Consider the following 24,256-nt stretch of genomic DNA (forward strand, 5'->3'; position numbering starts at 1 on the left):
TCAACCGAATCATCCCATACCACTTTTAAAGGTGAACATTTCTTTGTTAAATTCGATAAGGGCAAAGCAATTTCAGAGAAATGCGGTACAAAACGGCGATAGTAGCCCACATACTCTAAAAATGCCTGCACCTGCCTCTTATTTATCAGACGGGGCCAATTCATGATGGCATCAACTTTATTACATTGTAGTTTAACAGCACCCCCACCTACTAGGTAGCCTAAATATTTGGCTTCCCTCAATCCGAAGAAACATTTCCTCGGATTAATATGAAGCCCTGCTGATACTAGTGTGGAGAGTACCGCTTTAACCTGCCATACATGGTCCTTCCAGGTGCCAGAATAAATGACTATGTCATCCAAGTAGGCGGCACTATAGGAATTGTGGGGCCGTAGCAGTGTGTTTACCAGACGTTGAAAAGCAGCTGGTGCCCCGTGCAAACCAAAAGGAAGGACCCTGTATTGCCAATTTCCACTGGGTGTACTAAAAGCGTTTTTTTCTTTAGCGGAGTCCGTTAAGTGAACTTGCCAATAGCCTTTAGTCATGTCAAGAGTAGTTAAGAATCGAGCATTTCCCAACCGATCAAGTAAATCATCCACTCGTGGCATGGGAAACGCATCGAATTTAGAGACCTGATTAAGTCGCCGGAAGTTGTTGCAAAACCTCCACGACCCATCAGGTATAGAAACTAAAACAATTGGACTAGACCAAGGACTATAGCTTTCTTCAATAACCCCTAGTTCCAGCATTCGTCTAATTTCCAACTCCACTTCTGCTTTCTTTTCCTCCGGGAATCTGTAAGGTCTCTCTCTGATAACTACCCCTGGGTCAGTAATAATGTCAAGTACAATCAACGCAGTACGTCCAGGCAGTTTGTCCACAACTTTGGGGACAGACAAGATAGCCCGTTCGAGATCTAGTCTTTGTTCAGATGTCAAATCTGGACCAAAATTAAGGTGGGCACAGGACATGAAAAGAGAACTAGGCTGCCTGGAGGAGGTATCAAGTTCCTTGTCCTTCCACGGTTTCAGCAAATTAATATGATATATTCGTTCACTCGGTTGACGATTAGGTTGTTTAACCAAATAATCCACAAGTCCTTTTCTCTCCTTTTTTTCATAAGGGCCTTGCCAATGCACTAACAATTTTGAAGGAAGTTGGGACAAGCACCATTACACGATCACCCGGGACGAACTGCCGAATGGTGGTGTTGCTATTATAATAATGGGACTGCATTGCTTGTGCTTTCTCCAAATTATCTTTTAGAATGGGTCTAATTTTCTCTAGTCTATCGCATAATTGCGCGATATATTCAAGAATATTTGAAGTAGGGAGGACCTCCTCTTCCCATCCTTCTTTTAACATATCCAAAAGCCCTCTGGGTTGTCTTCCATACAATAATTCAAAAGGAGAGAAACCTGTAGAGGTCTGAGGGACTTCACAGTAAGCAAACAAAATGAGAGGAAGCAACTGATCCCAGTTTCTTCCATCCTTGTTAACTACTTTGCGTAACATCTGTTTCAAAGTTTGATTGAAACGTTCTACCAACCCGTCAGTTTGGGGATGATAGACAGACATTTTCAGATGTTTTATACGGAGTAATTTGGCTATCTCCCTGAACATCTCCGAAGTGAAAGGAGTCCCTTGGTCAGTTAAAACCTCTTTTGGAATCCCAACACGAGTGAATATCCCTACTAATTTCCATGCGACATTTTTTGTATTAGCTGAGCGCAATGGAACAACTTCTGGAAATCGAGTGGCATAATCAACTAACACTAATATATATTTAAATCCTTTTAACAAGGGTTCAAGGGGTCCTACGAGATCGATCCTGACTCTTTCATAGGAAATATCAATAAGGGGAAGGGGAATAAGAGGAGCTTGAGTCCTTCTTGAAATCTGGCGAAGTTGACACTCTGTACAGGAAGCGCAAAATCGGCGGACCTCCTCGTTTATTCCCGGCCAATAAAATTGGAGTTTTATTCTCTCTAAAGTTTTTTTGGAGCCTAAATGGGCTCCTAGAAGGTGAGCATGTGCTAATTTACACACTTGTCGCTGAAAAGTGCGTGGAATTAACAACAATGCTCGCACCCCCGTGTTCTGCCACTCTATATAATAATTCATTTTTAATTACAAAAGAACGGCATCGGTGGCATGGGATTCAGGATCTCATAACACTCGGTAGATACTGCTGCATTTCTAGCAGATTTTAAGGAATCATCGCTCCATTGTTCTCTTTTAAAAGATGAAGGTGTTAGAAGGAATTGAGAAGACAAATTTTGAATTGGGTCCTGCGTGACCTCAAAGGGAGGGGCTTCTGCCTCCATGTCTTCCACATTAACTGTATTAGCTCCCGCAGAGGATGATGGGACATCAATTTCTTCGCATTGGGTACCTGTATTGGTCCGTGGTACTGTGGGACATGGCGTGGAGGCAGCCGGAGCAGTATTCTCCATGACTAAGCCTAAATATTTCTTAGGTACAGTTGCGTCTTTACCGCTGGTAATTTTATTCCAATCTCTACCCAGTATGACTGGAAAAGGGGGATCCGGTAATACAGCCATAACCATGCTCGTCAGGTTACGATGTACCGATACTACACATCCGGCTGTTTTATAATACCGGATATCCCCATGAATACATTTAAGACTAGTTTTAATCTTAGTCCACTGTTGCGGTAAAACGAAGCGGACAGCAACAATGGAAATGTTGCTCCCGGAGTCAAACATTGCCCTTACTTTTCTGCCATTTATAATAACTGCACCTGTATAAGGAAGAGATAAAGAGTTAGTCACTGTGGCACAATACCTTTCTCCCCTCACCAACGAACAATCCAAAGGCTCGTAGGTACAGTTAGGGGACAGATGTCCAATCTTGCCACACTTGTAACAGCGGGGCAGATTAGCTGGTCTGCCTCGTCTACAAATGGCAGGTTCGGGAGCTTGTCGGGGGGGCTCAGGAGCTGCCCACGTGCCTGTTGGGTTTGGCGAGAGAACCATTCTGATCGCCCCGATTTGCAAGCTGCCCAATGGTGCTCTGCGATCTTTATCAAGGTATTCATATCCTCGACATTATGTTTCCGGACCTGCTGGGCGATATGTTCAGGGAGGGCATGAACAAAAGTCTCACACGCTAAAAGCTTGGCCATTTTGTGAGAATTGTTCATGTTGGGCCATAGCCACCGACAGACTTTTCCCCAGGCTTCAAAGCCCTGGGTTCTCAGTGGCCTCTCAGGGTTGAACTGCCACTCCCTTCATTCCATCGCCTGCTGCTCCGGAGAAACGCCGTAGCGCTTGAATACCTCTAATTTAAGAACATCATAATCAGCATCCTGCTCCTCCGTTAAATCATAATAGGCTCTCTGCGCCGTTCCCTTCAAATAGGGAGCCAGTTGGTACTCCCACTCCGACCTCGGCCAGGCATTCCGCTTAGCGGTATGCTCAAAGATCAAAAAATAAGTTTCAATGTCGTCTGACTCTGTCAGAGTCGCAAGTGCAATGGGCTGTGACCGAGCAACCTCCATCCGTACACCTGCAGCAACACGAGCCTCTGCTTCTCCTAGTTGGGTTCTCGTCTATCCCATGTGTATTTTCAGGTTTGTAGATCGCCCATGATGGTATGCAAAACGGTATTCAGGTCATGTTCCTCAGACATGTTTGATACAAATAGAAACAAATCCTGCCGGGTATGCCAATTGTGGTGATTCTTCTGAGTAAATAAATTTTCACACGAACAAAATAAAGTTTTGGGGACCATCCCCGTATATTGTCGTGCAGACAATAATGAAAAGAAAGCGATTCAGAGTCTTTGCAAGTACAATGAATATTTTACTGAGAACAAAATGGAGGCTTTATAGTAAGAATGAATCATATGACAGGAAATGGTTGGCAGGACGTGACGTTGCAGCAGGAACCGGAAACAACGTTACCATGATGGGTCGGAAGTGAGGTGATTTGTGGGAGCCGGAAGTGACGTCATGGCGGCCATTTTGGAAACTGGAAGTTGTGAGATTATTTCTCTTCAGGTTTTCTGTTGATGAAAAGAAATCCAGGTAAATACCACGTGATGACCCGCTATATCGTGATGTTTTACTCACCTTTAGGCTGCCTTCTAATCGCACATGTGTGACATATGTCATTTTTTTATCTGCTATGGAAATTTGTTTTAGTTTATTTGGTTTTCATAATGAATTTTTAGTTTAGTTTTTCATTTAAAATATATATATATATATATAAATATATGTAGTTTCAGTTTTTTATCTTGGAAATTATAGCATAATTACAGAGGTATTATGTACTTTAGTCTTGTGTGACAATCCACTGAACTGTAGACTTAATAGAACTTCACAATGCAGGCAGCAGAAAGTCATAAGATGTTACAATAGTCCTGTCTACTATTGTGAATAAAAAAGTTTCAGTAATTAATTATGTTAATGGATGAAAATAATGCATGTTATTTTTTTAACTTCTTACTAACATATTTTTTACATAGATACAATATAACCACGTTTAGATGTGTTTTTGACAATATGCAGACCACACTAATAACTGACATTTTAATCAGAGTTGATAACTTGTAAAAATCAGAACATTATTAGAAATTTCAAATAAGGCAATTCCTAAGCGTCATTCTTTTTTCCATTGATGTCATACTAAGGTTTAATTTGAAGTGTCTATTAACCCCTAAAGAATGATTCAGTTTGTGTTATAATATGAATGTCTCTATTATCTGGATATGTGGCACTAAGGAAACAATCTAAAAGTGTACATTAAGGAATTTGTACAACAACCTTGTTTCTGCTACTTGTTGAAATTATTAAAATGACACTAACGCATGTATTCAGACTCATACAATCAACTTTCTTATGTCTTTCAGCTTCTGGGTACAGTTTTTAGAAATTTAAAAAGGTTGGAGAATGCTCTTGCACTATTATTGCAATACTGTAGTGTTTCAAGTCTAAACAAATGAGAACCTCCTCCACATGGAAAACAAGGTGTCTTTTTCTTCAAATTAAAATCTGTTTCACCTGGGTCTCTTAATGTAACATGTTATAAAATTATATTCTCAACCCTCTTGAGCAATTTAGGGTCACAGGGAGGTAATCCCTATCCCAGCAGCATTGGGTAGAAGGTTGAAACGAACCCTGGACTGGACACCAGTCATTTGGACGTCCACTTTCCCTTTAACAAGGGACCAACGACACAGTAAAAAATTTTTAATTGGAAAAATAGATTCCTTCGTAAAATTAAGTAATACACTGTAGATGTAAGTCCCCTTACAATAGTATAAATATGTTTCACATAATACTATATTAATTTTTCCAGCAATTAATTTTCCACAGTTGCTATGTTTTAACAAATTATTTCATTTTATATTCTTCTTAAAGGCACAATCATTGTAGTTGAACAACTAAGATTTTAACTACATATTGTAAGTAAACATATGTATAATTTGTTTGTGAAAAATAAAATTTAATTGGGAAGCAACATTAGTGACTTTGTTATAGGAATGTTTTTAAACTGGAATAATATTCAGCACTGAAACAGATTAATTTGTCATATGCTTAACCATGCTCAAATTCTAGACTTTATCTAAATTAAAATAAATTTTCATCACTTTTACAATTTTCACATAAGAAAGTCTTTTTTTATATTAGTGTGCCACATTAAACAAAAAAAATTCTTTTGAGAAAAGTACTCATGGTAGATTTCTTAGTAAATTAGTAAGCATCTTAGCATTTCATTAGTATTAGCAACAGCCTTTAAAAAATAAATATATATATATATATATATATATCGTCACACACGTGCGCATAGGAGGCAGTTAGAGGGTCTAAATGAGAATAACATATATATATGTGTGTGTGTGTGTGTGTATGCATACATGCTAAATTAGGGATCCAGCTCTATATTTGTTTAGCTTTATTATTGTTCTATCTATTAAGTATGATGTTTTCATTAAATCTCTGGTTGCATGGAACTTCTCACAGCTTTTTTAAACGCTAATTAAAGTGTTCAGTTTTCATTTCATTAATGACTGAGCACCAATACATTATCTTGTTCACAACAGATCCCAATTCTAATGAAGCTTCTTTAGCACAAGGCTTACAGTATATTTAAACTAAACATCATTATTTTCAAGGAAAGTTGCCTTACTTCAGACACTGATGTAAAGTAATCAATTACATAACTTGTTTGTTTTCTATTCCATCAGAATAATTTTGAAGCACTTTTTATGGGATGCAAAAAAATAACTGTGTCATGTTATCTTTGATTTGGATTAAAAGTTTATCTGCATTAGGGACTGAACTCCTAAAACATTCCTCTGTGTCAATGTTACACTTACATAACTGTGCGGCACAGCAGCATAGTGTTTGGCATACTACATCATAGCTCCAGAAACCTTTAATTAGTTCATGGCTCAGCATCTGCGGTATTTGTACATTATAACTGTGCCTTTCTCTTTGTGTTTTGGTTTCCTCTTAGATTCTGAAAATGATTGGTGTTGTTAATAGCTATATGAACAATGAACTGGTGTTCTGTCCAGTGTGGGTTGAACAACTAATGTTTTTGTGGTACAGTAGACCACAAAATGGATATTGTTAGCAAGTCAAGTCAATTCAGGTCATATTTATTTGTCATTTCTGCTCTGCATGAGTATACAGTAAAAAAAAATGTAGGGCTTGTGGAGTAAAAATGCTCAAGTGACATAGTCACCATATAAAACACCACAATGCAAAAACTACCACACCTCTACAGCATCAGACATACTGTACACCATTCATGGCAATGCAGATACATGTAATGTATAAGTTTATATAGCAGAATGTAGGGACAGGTAAAGTGCAAGTATTTTCTCTCATGTGCAGTGTAGCATTCAAGATTCAAGAAGAGAGGACACTTGAATCTGGTGATGTTGGACAGAATACTAGATAGATAGATATATAGATACTTTATTCATCCCAAGGGGAAATTCACATACTCCAGCAGCAGCATATTGATACAAGAACAATATTAAATTAAAGAGTAGTAAAAATGCAGGTAAAAACAGACAATAACTTTGAATAATGTTAACGTTTAACCCCCTCCACCCTAGGGTGGAATTAAAAAGTCTCATAGTGTGGGGAAGGAACGATCTCCTCAGTCTGTCAGTGGAGCAGTAATACTGTTTATTGGATGCAGTTGATTCTCCATAATTGATAGGAGCCTGCTGAGCGCCCGTCGCTATGCCACAGATGTCAAACTGTCCAGCTCCGTGTCTACAATAGAGCCTGCCTTCCTCACCATTTTATCCAGGCGTGAGGCGTCCCTCTTCTTAATGCTGCCTCCCCAGCACACCACCGTGTAGAAGAGGGCACTCGCCACAACCATCTGATAGAACATCTGTAGCATCTTGCAGATGTTGAAGGATGCCAGTCTCCTAAGGTAGTATAGTCGGCTCTGTTCTTTCTGACACAGAGCATCAGTATTGGCAGACCAGTCCAATTTATCATCCACCTGCACTCCCAGGTATTTATAGGTCTGCACTCTCTGCACACAGTCACCTCCGATGATCATGGGGTCCATGAGGGGCCTGGGTCTCCTAAAATCCACCACCAATTCCTTGGTTTTGCTGGTGTTCAGGTGTAAGTGGTTTGAGCCACACCATTTAACAAAGTCCTTGATTAGGTTCCTATACTCCTCCTCCTGCCCACTCCTGATGCTGCCCACGATAGCAGTGTCATCAGCAAACCTTTGCACATGGCAGGACTCAGAGTTGTATTGGAAGTCCGATGTATATAGGCTGAACAGGACCAGAGAAAGTACAGTTCCCTGCTGCGCTCTTGTGTTGCTGACCACAATGTCAGACCTACAGTTCCCGAGACACACATACTGAGGTCTGTCTGTAAGATAGTCCACGATCCATGCCACCAGGTATGAATCTACTCCCATCTCTGTCAGCTTGTCCCTTAGGAGCAGAGGTTGGATGGTGGTAAAGGTGCTAGGGAAGTACATCTATGATACCATCTACTAGATGGTAGTAAGAAACTAAGTAATGGGATATTTAATAAGGTTTAGTTGTTCTGCATGGAGAACAGTGAAGTCACCAAAGTTCTTTGTGTTGGTTTGGCAACACACTGCAGATTATTCTGGTCTGAAGCTGTACAACTCCCATAGAAGATGGAGATGCAGCCGGTCAGGACATTCTCTATCATGTGTCTGTAGAAACAAATAAGAAAGATGGGGTGGATTTTGACTTCACTTAGTCCCCTTAATAATTTGAGGCAGTGTTGTGCCTTTTTCCCTAAACACCTGAGGGCCCATATAAAGCCAGGTTTTCTAATATGTCCATAATTTGGACTAAGATACCTATTTATTTGCCTGAAAACATAGTAACATCTTCTGATGTCCTTTGTATTTTTATTTAAACCAATTACATTACCAATTTGAATTTGAAATTAACACTCCAATTAATCTGTCATTTGTGTTCTATAACTTACCCTGTTCCTATATGTAATGTCTTGATAACTATGTAAAACATTCCACAAGAAAAATAAATGGTTTGCGGAATGAATGCTTTAATTGCTTTTAGCAATTATGTGTGTCATATATACATTGATATGAGTGTGTGTGGGTAGTAATAGATTCTCAAGCCAAGATCAAGGCCACAATGTATTCAAGTATATTTTTCTATTTAAAAGAATCCAGGAAAAATCTAACAAAGAGCAAATATTCAAAAAATAAAGACTAAGATTCTTTGTGTGACAACATTGTGTTTGTGACTAAAAGGCAACTTTTCTGATTTATATTCTTACACATCACACAAGAAAACCACAAATATATCTTGCATTTCCTGTTCTCACTTTATTTTATCACCTGGCCAATCTAATGACCTGCAAGTCTTTGGTGAAACTCCTCTTGACTCTATCAAGGGGACACAGTTTGCCTTTAAAATAAAATAGCCACCACCTAAAGTTACATTCTGGAGTCTTTCACAGAATTTTACAGAGGTATGGTTAAAGAGCTTGCAGGTGTACAATGCTACATTTCTCCCATAGTGGCTACGTCAACCTCTCTACTTCTAATTCCAATCTATTACAGTACCTGTAACCTTAAGAACATTTAGGGTTATCTGATTATGCTTATCAGTTGCTAGCTATCAGCCTGGAGGATTAATTTCAGCTTGCTGTAGGTTCCTGGTTACCTCTAACCAAAGCTAGGTCCATCAGAAAGTTATCTTCAGAGTCTCTCTTTCCATTTAAAGTGTTTACCACCCCTACCATAAATCTTCTCCCTTCAGCACACCTTGGCCTCTATACAAGCTATCTAGTTCTAATTTTCAACATTTATTCCTCTCTTAATAACCCACTTATAATGTGGCCTTTTCCTGTTCCATGCCAGATTAGTGTTTGATGTTTTGCTCCTGAGCCAACAGATCATAAGGGGTAAAGCAGCGTTTTTTTCAAAAATACCCAAAACCCAGAAAAAAGTATGCCCACATATACAAGTGGGGTACTTTTTTAGTGATGGTTACATTACTATAATTTTGTGTTTCTTATAAAGGAGAAAATTCAGGTAGACTGGTGTAGTGGTTAACGAACTGGAATCTAACTACAGGTTTTACAGTTTATCTAAATCTTCAGCTGTTGCCTTTTTCAAGTTGCTTTAGCAGTCTGTGGTATAACTGCAAAGCAATATCTGTGAGCAGTTGAACTATAAGTGAATTTATAAAATGCTTAAGATAGGCATTTTCTACTGGAAGGTGTTATAAATATAATTAAAATAGCAAGCAATACTACTGAATGCTAGCTGAATGCCAGGTGAGAATCAATGCTTCTCTTCTGTAACTCACACTTGAATGCAATTCCATATCCTTTTGTCCGCATTAAAAAAAACCCTCTTGCTGCCACTGATGATGTTTCTGAGCATCGTGAATTGCTGTCTCTCTCCTGCAAAAAGTGCACTGACCTACATTTGCATATTTTTCACCTGTTGCTGTGTTTTGTAACCAGCTTGGCCTGGTTGTGATCAACATCCATATTTTGTATGTGCAATATATGGGAAAGAAAGATGGTAGGAGGCTGCTTATTATGTACTTGGCATAATAGCTTCACATGAACCACATGGTGGTCAAGGCAGCTACAGTGTACAATAAAACAGCCCATATCTCAGCATCCCTTTTGGTTCTCCTCATTCCTATAAGAATAACGCAATGCCAGATGGGAAGATAATCATGCACCAAAACAAAGGAAAATTGTGCAAATTGCCATCATATCGTTCACAGAAACTGTTCACAAAGGACTATAAGAAACTGTTTGGAGTGATGATGTGGAATGTTTTGTGATCAGCTAATAGATCAGATGTTTAAATATATAAGATGTGAAATATGCAAGTATGATTGTAAATTTATGCAAAGGAAATGTTACTTTTTACTTGTTATTTGTTTTTATTTTTGAGTCCAGCTGATGGAAATGTGTTGTTTTGCCAAGCAAGCAGCAAAGCTCTGGAAACTTATTACTTATTTATTTTTAATTGAAAATGTATGCTAAATTTTAATTGAAATTGAAAATATACAAAAACCAGTGTTTGAAGTAGAAAAGAGAAGTTGTTTCTATCTTTTAGACTAAATAGAATATGGAAAGACCATGAGGGTTTGACTCCTCGACATACATACATTATGCCCTCCATGATTCATTGGTTCATGGATGGTATATTTGAAGGCTGGAAGAGGGACCTCCTTGAAGATTTACAGCCTTGGAGAAGCATATAATTAGGGTGCAAGAAACATTAGGGATCAATACTTCTTACATTTCCCTGCAGTTGTGAAAAATGCCAGTACTGCATAAAATTGAAAACTGTTGCTATGCATGGAAAACTGTCAATACTTCAAGCAGAAAATTTGAGAAGTGCCGATACACTGTACCAGTGAATACTTTACCCATTTACCAATGTCAAGCATTGATGCAAACAAGAAGTTGTGTGGCAATAAATGATGTATTTTTAAATAGTCATTTTCATGGAGCAGGACAGTATTTGATGTAGTGTTGGTGGCTAAAGTACCCAAAATTGCATGATAGTTTTAGTGCTAAACACAAGTGAACACTTCCTCCAGACACCCAGTCAAGCACATACATGAATAGTAAAATTCTCGGTTGTCTTTTACATGATTCCCAGGAGAAAAACATTTTTTTAACAATTCCTTCTTTTCTTCTGTCACCTTTGATCTTGAAAGACATGCAATTGGGCCAAAAGTCTAGCCTTTTTCGTATCTCCTGATTTGAGACTTCTATTGGAAAAGCGGTGATTTTTTTTGCAAAGGGCTCATGGAATAACATCTTCTAATAAGATCAAGTAATCAGTTGACTAGCTCTGATTTGGAGACCCAAACTAACTCTCAAGAATATATCAATCTGGGCTCCTCTGTTGAACTTTAGGATTATTTATTGCCACTTTTCTTTAACTTTACTTGTTTGTACTGAAAGGATTCAACTCCTTTAAATATCTGCCAGTAGGACATACCCTGGTCTATAAGTAGCTTCTGTTTGGGTTTTTTTTTTGTTTTCTTAATACACCTTTTTATATAGCATGGAGATGGTACACAATTTGAAACCTAGACAAGGTGTCTTTTAAGTGATATAAAATTTAACCACAATCTCGCATGTCTTGTTCTTTAAATATTGTGATACTAGCAGAGCAAAATGGCCATTTAGTAAAATATATACATTGGTAAGTCCTTCTCTTGTGATCACACCATTCATTTAGGAACCTTGGTTAACTAGATATGCTAGCCCTTAAGTTCTTCTTTCTTTATACATCTTGTTGCTTTTGATGTTCCAGCCCTCTTGTGGATGCCGGACAACATTATGTCTGATCATAGATGGATGCTGGATACCGGACATTTTGTTGTTTTATAAATATAGAGATGTGGCCTATAATTATGCTAGCATTCTTAATTAATTATTCACACTGGTTGTAGACAGTGATGACTCCAGATTGACTCCTATGTCCTTTTCATAAGGAATACTTTCAAGTTTTAGAAGTCTTGAATTGCCTCGTTGTGTAATCTAGACAGTGGCATCATCTACATGCTAATAGTTTCTTGACCTCTATCACCATTTCTCCATTACATTATTGTACTAATTTACTGAATGCTACTGAGGTCAATATCCTTCCATCCATTGTCTAACCTGCAGAATCCGAATAGGGTCACGGGGGTCTGCTGGAGCCAATCCCAGCCAACACAGGGCACAAGGCAGGAACCAATCCTGGGCAGGGTGCCAACCCACCGCAGGAGGTCAATATCCTTCATGTCTATTTTTTTTTTCTTCATCCAACTCCATAACCTGTAAAGAATTACTTTTTTAATCGTATAAGGATTAGGAGTCTAAAGAATGTATTATGTGTTATGAATACTAAAATATGGTGATCTTGAGAAAAATTTGAGGTGTTCCATTTTAAAACAAAGATATAATATGAGGAGGCATTTCATTTTATATAGAACACAGTGTTCATACCTTTAAAAATATTGCAGTTCTGCTTTATGATTATTACTGCAAATTTATTCATTGCTTGAAAATTCCTTTTTTGTGTTTCTACTGATGTTTCAAAGCTTTGTACTATTATGTACATATTGTGATCTGTTTCCTTAGAAACTTCTTTTTTGCTGACATTATTTCTTTAGAAGGTATCTTTTTTTCTTTTTCTTTCCAAAAGCAGGCACTCTAAAATTACAAGACAGGAAATCTCAAGATTTTTATATGTGAGAGATTTATCATCTTCTGTCCTTTCAATGTAATGTAAATGATTTAAATTAGTGTTGTGTAATATAAATTACAGGTCACTGGTAGACAAGAAACTGAAGAGTGGTGATGCTTGCCTAACTCTGATTTTTACAACAAAAAACTTTCTTAAAGTTAACCCCTACAGATGCTGTATTCATGCAAGTTTAATAATTTTAGCCCAAATATACTTAATGCTGTCTGGATAGGCTCTGTCTGCCTTGACACTGAACTGAACTAAGTGAGTTTCATAATGGATAAATGTATACTTCACTCGGTATCAGATCTGCATAATCGACTTCAGGGTGGTGCAACAGTTTTTCGGAGAGCACTCATATACACTTCCATACTTACAGAAGGTTTGTTTGAGTATCATTTTGAGCTAATGAGCAAGTCCACAAAATAGAAGAGGAAAAATCAGATAATCTTGAGAAAAAACATTCCTGACAAGAGTGCTTGGAACAAGGCTGTAACCAAAAACTCTGGAGATGTGATGCAACAGCACTAACACCGGTGTGACAGTGACACATCTCAATGATTTGCAAAGTCTGTAACAATTTAATAGACTTAATTTTAATTATATTTTCTTATTATTATACATTCATTTAACAGCAGGTAAAATACAAAACAAAATTAAACATACCTTACAACATCACTATTTTTGCAGACACATTTAAGTTACATAATTATACAATAATTGTTTACATAATGTACATATTTTTACAAATTAATTTAACCTTTAAACTAAATAATATACTTTATTCAGCTTATCTCCTTCCATCGTGCAGAGCTGCCATTCCTTTCTCAAATGGATACCATTTTTTTCCCCTTGTAATATTTTTTTATTGCTTTTCCGTACAACTTGGTAAAATTTGGCTTCCAATAAATTACTGTTTAGTACTATACATGTCTTTCCAGGTAAATTATGAGCAATTTCTTGTATACTGTAATAAGAGAAAAGCCTTCACTCAAATCTCCAGTGGATTCAACATATATAAAAAAACTCATACAATTATTTAAGAAAATACAGAAGGGAAGAATAAACAAAGGGAGAACTGAATGTAAAAACTAAAGGAAATAATTATAAAAATAAATGCATACTTTCTCCTTGTGGCCTATTTAAAAAATGATATTATGTGTAACAGAAACATGTACATACCATCAAAATATTATTAGCCCTTTGATATCTTCTTTTATCTAACATACATTTATATTATTCTTTAGCTAGCTAAATATAATAATTTTTAGGAATCTACCCATATTATGAATGATACTTTTGTTGTACATGGAAATAAGGAGCCAGAAAATAGCCAAAAGTGCTAGGCTCCTTTATACTATTTTCAAGAAATAAATTTGAAATAGAACTTCACATCAGTAACGGAGATCACACAGAAATGTTCCCTGTTTTAAGATAAACATTTTTAGAAGATGTTTTCTTGAATTGACAAACACAGTAAATACTAAGCTTTTTATCTGAATTCACCTAAAAATTACAGCACAATCTCCCATGCTCTTTCATCCTCTATTGGCTGTTTTATTGCTAATCAGCAGTACTGGGTCAGGAATATAAAATACACTTTAAACCACACAAACTGCTATTACTTCGCTGTGAACTTGAAACTGTGACACCCTGTGCAAGGACACTGTTGTACAATTCCCGACTTGGGGTGCCAGTAGATGAGATTGAGTGACCAGGGGCATCATGTATAAATGATGCATTTGCACAAAAATGTTGCATACTCCCGTTTCCAAGCTCAAATCACAATGTATAAAACCTAAACTTGGCGTAAAGCCTCACATATTTTCACACTAGCTAATACTCTGGCGTACACAAGTTCTCCTCTCGGTTTTGCAAACTGGTGGCACCCAGCGTCAAAGCAGTTCCAGTGTGGTTTCTCTTTCTTTTTTAGATCCATAATGCCTGATGCAGCTTTATAAATACACTGAAATTAACCGCATATTGTTTATTAGTTTAATGCATCTGATTGTAATTAACCTGTAACAATATAATGGTCCACAAAATGGCCAAACTATTCCAAATACCATAGCTGGTTTAGCGTTGTTACTCTTACTGCTTCTTCTTCTTTTAGCTGCTCCCGTTAGGGGTTGCCACAGCGGATCATCTTTTTCCATATTACTCTCACTGCACAATTCAGAGTATTTATATCACTACATACACAGCAGCTGATTGGAAAGAGAATTATTGGTATACAGCATCAAGCACATGCTGCCTCAGCCATGCTGTCTATTGAACTGATCTCATGCTACAAACGCTTCAGAGCCTTTCCTGTACGGACCTCGCAGTTCAGAAACAGTTTCATCCCAAGAACTATAAATGCAGTCAGTCAGTCCGCTCCTTGTAGAACTGTTTGCACTTATTAGTACAATTAGTACTCTCTATCCTCCTTTTTATCTTTTCTTCCATTGTCCACCATCTGACTCTTTCCCCACTTTCTTCCTTTTTCTTTTGTTTTTGTTTTCCCCCGGTCCTGTCTGTGACTATAACAAACCTATTTAAAAGAAAAATAAATATATATATATTTAAAAAAAAAGCCATGAATGATGACAGCACAGCTACACATACATTACATATGCATGTGTCATCTGTGTTACTGACAGGCTGGTAAAAAAAAAAAAAAAAAAGTACTATTAGTTTTAGTTATCAGTCACTTCATTGTAAACTTGTGATATAGTTATAATATTGCACAACCTGAGCCACTTTATAAAGCACGTATTTACTGTACATATGATGATTATATCATTTTTACAATGAAATGCAGCAAAATATGTTTATTACATTATACAGATAAAATGTTAACTTAATTTAACTAATGTATATTGTTAATAATTAAACATGTGAGGAAACGGTGTCGCAGAGCTAGCAAGGAACTGGTGCTCCGTTCACGGAGTGTTCCTGCCTCGCGCTGTATTCTTGCTGGGGCTGGCACAACACTGGAAGGAAAGATGGATACAATAATTAAACATGTACTACAAAGATATTTCAATGTTCCTTGAAAGTTTTGCAGAATCTGCGTTCTAAGCTTACAGATGGCTCAACGTCTATTACAGAGCTGATTGTGTGGCAATTGGGTATTGGAGAAAGTTAGTAAGTTTGAAAGAGACAGTACTGCTGTAATAAATTATTTAATCGAAGGTCGCACATGGTGCAGCAAGCATCTTGCATGAGGCACGAACAATCACTGTGCCACCGTGTTCCCATGTTTAATAACATGCCTTAACTCCTATCATCATGAAAATCATATCAAGTATACATCTCAGTATTTAAATTATTCAGAGAACTGTAATATCACGAATGTAATGGATTCTGTGCTCTGTCGAAGGAAGAGAAAGCCCATTTAAGAAGCACATAGTGATTCACACACATAGAGCACATAGAAGATCAAATACAAAACAAAGCATTTAATGTCCTACTTTAGTTACGATGGGATTTGAGAAACTAGTAAATTAAACGATTTTAAGATGATGTTTATGATGTTCTACTTTATTGACAAAATAAACTATGTGATTAAACTGGAAATTTCGAGATTAAAGTTATCATTTCGTGCTTTTTTTCCCCACTGTGTGCCTATTTTTTTCTTTGTACCCTAATAAGCTTTCATATGACACTCAGACAGTGGGCTACGACTGACCTTTTCACTGCAACTTTGATATCTGACAACTTTTTTATTTTGGGCACTGTGCGACTTTGTGAACTTGAGCTTTCGAGTTTCTCTGACACTCTATGGCACTCGATCAACTTCCTTTTGTTGTTTATACCACTGTTTAAACTAACAAATAGTACCTCTACTTGGTATTCGCTGAAATTCTTCTCTTTCTCCCCGGTGCTTTTGCCATTGCCTTTTCACAGAACACAAAGCTTAAGGGCTATTTATATGGATTTGCATATTCAAAGAGGTGTAATTCTGGGAGGAGTTTGGGGAGTGGCAGCAGGCACGTGTGATACTTTTCTCGCTGACTGGGATTTATGGAGCGGAAGAACGTGGAAGTTGGCGAACGCGCAGATTTTATGCATCTGGATTTTTTTGTGTGTACGAACATTTCCGCTTTTGTCCTTATGCCTTGTTTTAGTGTGAATTCTATGCACAGCGTTTTGCATGAGGTCCCTGGGGATGGAGTAAGTGAGACTCCAAAAAAAAAAAAGACTTTTCAAAAACAGGATTCTGTTTTATTCCAACCAATAACAATATTATTATTAATCAATCGAAACTATTTACAAAACAAATGCCTTGCAAAAATATTAACAAAGTCCAATGCAATGACTATTAAAACAAAACTAAACAATTAGTGCAGATGCTACTTCTCATATTTACAGTGGCTGCAAAACAAAAGAAAAGGAAAAAAGAAAACTATTCCTCCTCCTTTGTCCAGCTGCAAGACAGTTCAGGCTGAAAAATAATAAAAAAAAGAAATAAAAATTAATCAGAAGAACAGAACAAATAAAAAGAAAAAAAAACATTGAACACCCTTAAGCACAGAAGACTTCCACCTAAACTAATCCAGGAAAGGATACAAAAGTCGGTATGTATCTTTAGTATTAAGCTAAGCAAATCAGATTTATACTTAAGTCCGAAGACCTGGTGAAATGACAACCCCTTGCGTTCGGACCATGGCTTTATACCGCAAGCCCTTTTGTCCATCCAATCATCATTTACGTTATCCACGGTCTCCCAATAAACCGTCACCTGCTCAGGTGCAGTCCAACCTATTTAAACCTTCTGCACTCACGAGCGCTTAATCGTCTGTCTTGGTCATCTGAGGGTTCCTCCTTTAGCCTCTGGTAAGTGAAAGCTGTTTTATTTTCATCCGCTTTTACTTCCATTCACTTTGCTGGCTACTCTGAAATTCAACTCTCAATCCTTCTTACCTGTTTCTCTGAATTTAAATATAGCACTTTCACCTTCTCTCCTGCAGCAGTTATGAGAGAGTGCCTCCACACTGTGCTGCCAGAAACACAAGTGCGCTCGAAAGATGGCTTCAGATGCAAGCTCCACAGTTTGCTCTCGGAATGCCTATATGCTTCCAGGTAGCCCTTTGAGCAAGCTTGTGCTCTAACGTTGATGAAAGTTTATCCGCTGCCGTGTAAATCTGAGTAGGGGGCACTAAAACAAGTAAATGAAAACTTTATTTCCCCCACATTTTTCCAGATGTCCATGATAAGCTAAGTGGCTGCATCTATATTTGCTTTATTTCTGCAGCCACTGATCTTGGCTTGTCACAGAAACTAATAGGAAATTTAGTCAATTTCTTAACGTCACCCATTTTAACTATTTTAGATAAGCAATTTACTAGAAATCTATCAGCAAAAGCTCCATTAGGTGAGAATCTTTCAAAAGATGGTAACATTGTAAGCCATTTTATTTCTTTAGCAGAAAAGTAATGCCTGTGATGTCTGTATTGTAAAAATTACTCTTGTTTCACTCTAAAATTCAATTTATTATTGGGCATCATTCACAAAAACTTGGATCAGTGCCAGCCTCCCATGACTCCTAGGAGTAAAGTGTGACTGAAAAATTACGGAGAAGCTTAAAGGTAAGGTTTTTATGACAATGGCAAGGCCAGTAATCATGTATGGAGGTGAGACATGGGCAGTCAAAAGAACACAGGAGAAGAATTTAGATGTGACATAAATGAAAATATTGAGATGGACATGTGGAGTTACAGAAGAAGGACAGAATAACAAAATGAGAAATGTGACAACCATCTAAGAGAGTACAGGAAAACAGGTTGAAGAGGTAAGTACATGTGATGAGGAGAGACCATAAATACATAGGCAAAAGAGTTATGGGAATAGAAATGCAAGGGAGGCCAAAACAGAAGTGGATAGATAAAGTAATAGAAGATATGAAGGAAAAGGATCTAACTAGGGAGGAAGTACTAAGCTGTATGGAGAAGGCTGAGCAAGCACATCAACCCCACATAGAAGTGGAAGAAGAGAAAGCTATGCAACTAGATGCATGACCTTCACAAACACAAACAAAATCATGAATAAGTATAATTTAATCAGATGTACAATGTTGAATCAGTACGTCATAGATAAAATGTCACCAGATAATGTAATGTGAGAGATCTTTCTGAATAATAAAATAGTAAAAATTAGCAGCATGTTCAGCTTACCAGTGTAAAAATTTTAGTTTGATAGAAACAGAGGACATGACTTTGAGGGATAGTACAACAGGAAAATCAGTTTTTTAGTTTAGGTGAAATTAGCCTGAAAAGTTATTCTAATAACATCTTGGGATATACAGGAAGCTTCTTAGATGTTAAATGGTGCATGGACGTTAAAGTAGAGTCGACTCCATATCCCAATTAACATTTTAGGGTTTTAAAAGTTAAGTAAATACAATGCTAAGACTGAATCTGGATAGCTACATTAAACATTAAATATTCATCTGTTTGCTGCCATGTTTCTTTTAATTCCATAAAGCCAATTTCATCATAAATATAATCATATTCTAAATCATTGCCTTACTACCCTAGTTTGTGAATAGGTTTAAAGATTTGAAAGGTACTGCAAACAAAGGTTCACATACTAGAATGTTAGAGGTCATATCTTGCAACATTTTAAATATTTGTCTTTTGTGGGTCGCCTGGTGGCATTGTATTGAGCATTAAAGTCTGACAGTACAAGGAAACAGCCTTATTACTGTCTGTGTGGAGAGTGTATGCTTTCTTGATGTCTGCCTATATATTATTTCCCACATTTAAAAGATATGTTTTAGGTTGATTGGTAATTGCGATGCATGCCATTAATTGCTCATTCTGTCTGGGGTTGAATTCAGGTTCTTCATCGGATGCTTCAAGGATGTCTTCTCCTCATCCCACTTCTCACACCAGTGTAGCTGCTTGGTGCTTACCAGTGCCAGCCCAATGGATTTTTTGCTAATTTCATCACTCTTTTAGAAAGCATACTGTTTTTAGAAGGAGACATACTAAAATGGAAATTGTGCAACTGAAGTAGGCTTACCCTTTCAATAGGGTCTACTGCAGCTGGCACTGAAGCTGCTGATTTGAATACGGATTGCCAGATCTTGCCCCTTCCAACTAACAACGATGCACACATTCTTTGAAATTTCAGGGTGGTCTTCTTCTCTACTGCAGTTGAGGGAATCGCATCAGGGATGTTCAGCATTGTGCTTTCAGATTGCACAGCAGGGAAATTGAGTGCTGTGCTGCCATGTGGTGAAGTAGGGCTGTTTAAGACTGCACTTTAGGGTGGTGATCTGACTGTTGAATGTGGGCAGGTTAACCTCCTTGAGTAGAGCTGCAGATGTAGCAGTCTCTTTGCTTTCTTCCTTCCTAAACTGATGTTGTCCAAGGTTCTGGATCTAAATTTTTAGGCAATCAATAAACAACACAGAAGAGTTCATGAAGCAAAATTCTGTGTCCCTATGATGCTCTGGGGCATAAATTTCCTCTGTTTGTCCTGCTCCTGACACTAATGTAGCGCTGCACAGGGCTTTGTTGAATTGGACCTAGGTCTTCCACTCATTCCACCTTCAACACCAATGTGATGCTGTGCAGTGCTTGACGGCGCTAACCCAAAGGATTTTTTTCTTAATTTATCACTCTTTTAGGTAGTTTGATATCATTACAATGACTACTTTATCCACACTAGAACAGAGATCATTCAGCTGTGGCAGGTCTTCCCTTTTAATAGGCTCACCCACAGATGGCACAAAAGGTGATCATTTGAATGTAGAATGCCAGCTCATACTGCTGCTGAACCAGTGTTGCTGTCATCCCTAGGCTGATACAAGACTCAATGCAATTACAATATATTAGTCCAAAAATGAAAAACAAAGAAATAAATCAAAGCAACCAGCAGTTGAGAGGTATCCAGACATGCACAGTGCACTCCCAGCTTATGTCATGAAGAAATTACAACATTTTAATAAAACTAGTTCTTTCACTTGGCATTCCAAAAACACATATTTGACACATAGAAGATGAACAAGGTAATTCAAAAACTTATTGTTGGTAAATAGGATTTTTTTTTTGTAATACGTGAGTACTATTCATGTTAATGACAACTGTCCCTGCAGAAGGGTTGGGTAAATGTGAATTAGACACACTGCTAATTTTTTTTATGACTAAACTAAATTAATCCCTGGAGACATTTTTATACTACTAACAGCTAAAAAATGAGATGCAGAAAGCTTTTTCCAATACTGATGATAGAATTTAATTTGTAAAAGAAAATGAGGCACAAGGCATGAACCAGCTATGGATAGGATGTCCATCACTCAATACACACACACAGACACTAATGCACACACTTACACCAACCTAACTTACAGTTGCTAGTTAACCTATCACACATAATTTTCGTTACATGAATAGAGATTGATAAATTATGGTTGGGCTGAATGGCCTGTTCTCATTTATTATCATTCTAATTTTCCAGCTTGAATCTGCAGAACCCAGAGAGGAATTCTGGAGAAAATGAGGAAAATCTGAAAACTTCATGGCAGTTAGTACAGGATAGAAACCCAGTTTCCTTCTACGGTAAGGCCACAGTGCAAACCGATATGCTACCCTTCAAAGATCATGTCTGACGACTATATTAAAACAGTATTCAGAAGGTAAACAATTTTTTATTTATTAAAGAAATTAAATCAAGAAAATCAAAATAGAAAATGGATTAGCCTGCAAGTGTATATATTGGATATAAGCCGCATATCCAGGACCAGTGAACTAATCTGTCATTTTTGTGTATATGTTAAAAATATTTGCATAATGTGATGTAGGATGTTTTAAAATGACTTGAGAGTAGCTTAAATCAGTACCTTTGTAACTTGAGCAGGACCAAAGCAAGTTAATTATTTGCAACTACCAGGTTTTATGCCAGGGAGGTATGATTTCAGAAAGTTCAAGGATAATCAAATAAGACATGCAAACATGCCATAAGTAATTAACTATAATATAAATAAAGTAGGAATAGTCAAAATGGCAATTAAATTCAAAATATAGCCTCTACATTGTTATTAAGGTGTGTCCCTTTTTAAAAGCTATGCCAGATCTAACAGAAATCTTAAAAGTGAGCTAATTTGAGTTTGATGAGCCATTAAAAACCTTCCCATAAATGGTGCCACAAGGGGTAAAGATTTTTTTTAACCTTGTATTAATAATCCGATTGTAGGATATTCTTCCATTTTAAAGCACAAACACTGTTTCCATGGTCTTCTTTTACATAACCAAGATGAGTTCAGTGTCTTTAACTGGAAAACACAAGACCTTTGGCCAGTTTTTTTCATGAAGAAAGGAAACTGTGACATTTCTACACATTTAAGTTCAAGTTGACAAATTAATTGTAGTGTGTACACAGTAAATCTGATTCTTCTTGCATATCTCCCATTGACTAGTGGCAGGGTGTAATACCAGCCATAGACATTGAAGACAACACCATACTTGACATGATTTACAGAAGATACATGTACAGCACATTCACCCAGTTATCATTTACAAGCATCTACAGCAAATACAGTATAGTAAGTGCTGATGGTACTTTACCTTTTGCCAGAATGCATTAGGAAGAAAAGTGATTGTGCCGGATAACTGAGGTTTTAAATATATTTTGTCTTCCTAAAACAGCATGTGTTGAATAGCATATGTCGTGAACAGAGTAAAATTGTGTTCTATTAGTATTCTGTGCCACAAATTTTGACATTCAAGCATCTGAGGAAGTAATGTTAATGATAAGCCTTCTTGACTATAGCTGAGATGTGTCAGTCCAAGAAATTTACAAATGCTTACCACATTCACATCCGCATGCCCTCCAGTTTTGGCTTTGAGTATAGTATGCCACCTGCTTCCTGAAGACTGTGGCCAGCTCCTTGATTCTGTTAAAATTACAATAATACTTTATTCCTGTTTTGATTTTCTCTGAGCAATGTTATTGAAGATTTAAATACAATGCTAAACAATGCTATATCATTAATACAGAGAAATCTGGTCATTGAGAAAACAAAACAAAAAATTCCTAAGAACTGAATTAAGCTGTACCCTTATAATCTGGAGGTGGCACTGTTTTTAAGTAGCCAGAGGTGCAGTCTCACAGTCCTAGGAAACGAACGTCAAATCAATGAAATCTATGCAACCTGTCTGACTTTATAGAATGCATTAAGAGTTTTTAATTTTAAGCCCCACAAACAACACCACTCTTGCTGAAAATGGAGAAGTCATTAGTAATAAAAAATGCAATTATGCATTTTCATATTGCATAAAACTATAGAAATGTATCAGAAAAGTTATATTAGAATAGCATTGATTAATTCTTGCTGATTTCTAAAGGGACTCTACATAGTTAACACAAGGAAATATAGATTCTGTTTCTAGTTCTAGGTAATATAAGATAACATTTTTGCCATTGAGTTGTGAAGGGTGCATTAGGATTCTTTCATCTGGGCAAGATTAATTAAAGGGGGGTAACAGTGTAGTATAGTATTATCGCTAGATAGTTTAAACCTGTCTGAAATAACTAAACACAACTGCAGTAAAAGTATTTGAGATTTTTGTAAATCCAACACCATCTGATAAATAAGATAATTTCTTTGCCCAAAAATATTTTAATTTGGGAGATTCCCAGAAAATATGTCCTAGTGTGACTAAAATAACAAGGCATTGTTTACCATTATAGGCCACACTCAATATATTTTAGATACTGTAATTTTAATCAAATCACTTTCAATATGTGTTGTTGTCTGAGAATAGCATTTCCTCATTCTTGTCTGAAGTCGGACATGGCATTTCTCGGAGTAGGGTGTTAGACAATTATTTTTTCTCTGTATATGTTGCATTTGGGTGATGTAATTTGGGAAAAAAAGTACTAATGTTCCTTCATGTACTGATGACACTCAGTTGTATTTATCATTTCAATCAAATGCTCCTTCTTCAGTTATGTCATTAATTCATTTAGTAAAACATGTTATATGTAAAAAAGTATGTTCTCTATTCATCTTTCAACTTTATATGTTGCCTATTTTTAGGATCTTTCAATAGACTGAAGGACATATATAACCCTTAAATAAATAAAATAAAAGACATCTCTCAGTTCTTCATTATTTTTCTTCATTCACTGTATTCCTACCTATTTGACATTGTGCTATGCAAAGGAACTGCTTCCATTTATCAGTAACCCAGATTAGCCATTTATTGAGTAACACCCTGCCCCACACCATACTGAATTGCATACCTTGGTAACAATTTGAGACACAGGCTGCTCACTAGTTACCATCTTGAGTAGCTTCTCTTTTAATCCCACAATGTCCCCTAACAACACACTAAAGTGGTGTAACCTGTTATAATCTTGTAGGATTGACTTATAAGGTGAGAGAGTCTATACAAAAGAGTACTGTATCTCTTTTTGGAGAAACCTACTGTCCTTTTATTTTCCAACCTCTCATGTTATTGTGTTTTTTGTATGTCCAGAACATAGAATTTCAGGGGGATCTTTCCCACCCTATCGCCTTATTAACTTCC

At 37.0% G+C, this 24,256-nt stretch overlaps 1 long non-coding RNA gene across 2 annotated transcripts in view; it reads right to left on the reverse strand.

The window, feature by feature from the left end:
* Window positions 1-15,226: 15,226 nt before the first annotated feature.
* Window positions 15,227-24,256, reverse strand: part of LOC120532698 — a 40,180-nt gene continuing 31,150 nt past the window's right edge. For both annotated transcript variants that reach the window (XR_005634345.1, XR_005634344.1), the window contains 2 exons: window positions 22,532-22,617; window positions 15,227-15,267 (listed from right to left, as the gene is read on the reverse strand). This is a non-coding gene — a long non-coding RNA (uncharacterized LOC120532698). The remainder of the gene's footprint in view (window positions 15,268-22,531; window positions 22,618-24,256) is intronic.

The sequence above is a fragment of the Polypterus senegalus genome, chromosome 7 (assembly GCF_016835505.1).
Source record: "Polypterus senegalus isolate Bchr_013 chromosome 7, ASM1683550v1, whole genome shotgun sequence".
NCBI lineage: Eukaryota > Metazoa > Chordata > Cladistia > Polypteriformes > Polypteridae > Polypterus > Polypterus senegalus.